Source organism: Triticum dicoccoides, chromosome 3B (assembly GCF_002162155.2).
Source record: "Triticum dicoccoides isolate Atlit2015 ecotype Zavitan chromosome 3B, WEW_v2.0, whole genome shotgun sequence".
Lineage (NCBI taxonomy): Eukaryota > Viridiplantae > Streptophyta > Magnoliopsida > Poales > Poaceae > Triticum > Triticum dicoccoides.
Genome location: NC_041385.1, coordinates 423,138,413 through 423,141,586, shown reverse-complemented (window position 1 = coordinate 423,141,586; position 3,174 = coordinate 423,138,413).

The following is a 3,174-nucleotide window of genomic DNA, read 5'->3' as shown; positions in this document are numbered from 1 at the left end:
GGTTGTCTCCTGACTACTATGTTGAGCCCGTGATCAAGTGGGTTTCTTGTAAACCACCCCTTCTCCAAGAATTTGTGTTGGATACCCCTGAGCTAGTTGGTTAAGCTGAACAGCAACTTGGAGAGTTGGAAGATAAAAGCTTGCCCAACTTAGTTCATTTCCAAAGGGATATCTTGTGTTTGTGTGTTTGTTGTAGAAAGACGATTTCTTCATCGATTGATCCTCGTGATAAGTTGCTGAACCTATCGCCTTGCCCAAACCTGGATTTGAGTGTGGGCCATTGTCAAATCAAATCAGAACCAACGATATTCGTAATGTTGTCTTACTCGTGGTTGATCCATTGAGCATACACCATTATATCTTTTGGGTCTGACCAATGCTATCACATTGTTCACATAATTGTGGAACTCCATTTATATAAAAACATAGATGAATTGTTGTTGAGCCCATCAACAACACTGTTATCTTCTCCATGATCCATGTTGAACATCCAGCTAGTGTTGGAAACTTGTGCAAACATTTATTCGTGTTTTGTTCATGAAGCATATGTTCGGATGAAAGAAGTGACTACCTCTGATTCACGTGTATTTGGTGAAAGTTGCCGCCATGAATTCGAGAAAGTTTGTTTTGCCTCCTTTGGAATCACTCCAAATCAGTCATGCATATGTGCGAAGTACTCTGTGGTTTGGAGACTTGCAACCTTCATTCTATATGTGTCCCTAGCACACTAAGCCACTGATTGATTTGTTCAAGGATAAGAAGTTCGTCGATAAGTGCACAAGGACTTCGATGTCCTCGATGGTGGTTCCCCACCTGAACTCGGTAGTGTTTTATTATAAGACTACTACGTGGTCATGCTTGTCTCGGACAACGTGTTCACATGTTGTAGCAGAACCAACTCATGTTTTGGAGCTTACTACCGTAGTCCATTTCCCGAGAATCTCGCAACGTCATCTCGTCGATTTGTCTTGCAAACTTTCATTCTTCTTTCTAGACTTGATGAGTCTAGAATATTCTGACACCAACCGGATCTGAATCTCAGGCAGATATGATGGTTGGAATGTTTCCCAAGAATTATAATATTGGTCTCTCTGTAACCGGTAAAGTGGATGTCGTGGCCAACACACCCAGCCGGAAGACCTATTATTGTAGTATTTTGATTGAGGAAGTTGGCCACCTCCCCATAAGGATTTCATAGGATTTACTCCCTAGTTGTCCCTTATGGATTTTCGTGTCCCCGAAGTCTGACCTTTTACTTGATGTTCTAGATATCAAACCATATCAATAAATGGGTTACGTTAGCACATCAAGGAGAACATTAGAAGCGGAGTGCTAAATGTCTCTCGGCCGATTATCCAGATTTTGTCCCCTTGGCCTCGCTAAGGTGAAATCTGAGAAGATGTTATCTTCCTTTGCATCTGCATTGTCCATCACTATTCATTATGGTAGTATGTTATGTTGCCAGGATCCTTGACATGGATATTGGTAAAACCTTGATGAATATGGAAATGCTCAAGTTCTTGAGAGCACGCACAAGCGCTAGGTGTTATCATCGGCACTAACTGGGATTACTCTCAGTTTCTTCGGTTATGCTAAAACTTTTCAAACAGTGGACTCACTCTCTACTGTTGAGCTTTTGCCCATTTACTAAAATTGTCCTTTGTGTTGATTTCAACAAGGTAATCCACATCATCCATTCTAATCCGGGTATGCCATTCTACCGAATCCCTCCAAACGATCGCTCGAGATTTGCCCTAGGCTGGTATAGAGAGTCTCAATGATCTCTACATCAAAGGTAATTATTTTTGCCACTTAAGGTAATAATCTACGAATCACCCTCGTCCAGGATGTCCCGTTGTGGCATCATGGCAACTCAACTCCTCGCTACGTTGGCAGCCGTTCACCACCTTTTTAAGCGTGGAATTGTTGTCTACCTAGTGAACCCTCGTCATTTGTTCCACTCCATCCCTCTAGATGTGTGTTTCGTGTCTCAGCTCGAGTGATGTTGCTATGTCTCATTCCGTGAGCTGATCCTAAGTTGTTCGATCTTCGAGAAGATTGATCCTTCTAGAGTCTCGTTCTCCTCTTGTTGTCATGTTGGCTGGAGTTATCAGAGCAAGACGACAAGACAAAGATGGTGATTGAATCAACGTTCATTTGAAGTGCAACCTGGATCGTGAAGATTGCGTTAGTTGCGTTTCCCCTTCATCTTACCCTACGCCTGAATCTCGGGACGAGATTCTTGTTTAGTAGGGGTGAGTTGTCACATCCCTAGCTTCTGGCATTGCACTAGGCTAACTTCATGTGTGCATCATGTTTAAACTTTGAAGAAACTTGAAATGGGGATGTCCAAACCCTAATACCAAATGGAATTCAAATAGGTTCAACCTAAAAATATTTTCAGTAAATCCAAATGGCTTTCAAAAATGTTCATCATTTCTGGAAAATGCTAGAAACCATAACCAAAGGTGTTGCACATTTTTCCATGATATATTTGGTTACTGAATTAAATCATATGTACTTTGCATTTGGGCATTTAAATGCTAGTAAATATTTTAAATGCTCAAATAATTCTGGAAATAAGTGTGGGCTGTTGGAATTAGTCTAAACAGATACTATGATTATTTTCAAGATTTTTGAAGGTGTCTAACTATTTTTAATAAAGCCACAAAGTTACAGAATAATAGAAAAAACAAAAACAATTAGAAGAGAGGGAGAGAAGGACTTACCTGGCGCCAGCAACCGGCCCAACTCCTGTGTTGGCGGCCCACCTGTGCAGCCCAGCCCACCTGGCCCCTCTCCTGTCGTCTTCCTCCCTGCCAGGAGGACGGGCGCGTGCCCGACGCGCGCGCACCGCCGCCCGTGCCACCTCCTGCTTCCTGCCGCTTTCCCCTCGTCGCCCTGGGCCTCCCTCGCGACGCCACGCAGCCCCGACCGCTCTCTCACTCTCTCCCGTGCTCCCCCCCTCCTCTGTTTCTCTCGCGCACAGCCACCCGAACGCGCCGTCGCCGCCGTTCGCCATAGCTGCAGCCACCAGCCCTCCCTCGCCTTGCCGCCAGGTCCAGAAGCTCCGCCGTTGACCTCTACACCGTCCCCGCCAAGCCACACGAGCGGACGCGCCCTGCAGCGGCTTCCCTGACCTCTTCTTCAAGCTTCAGCCGCCGAGATCGCCGG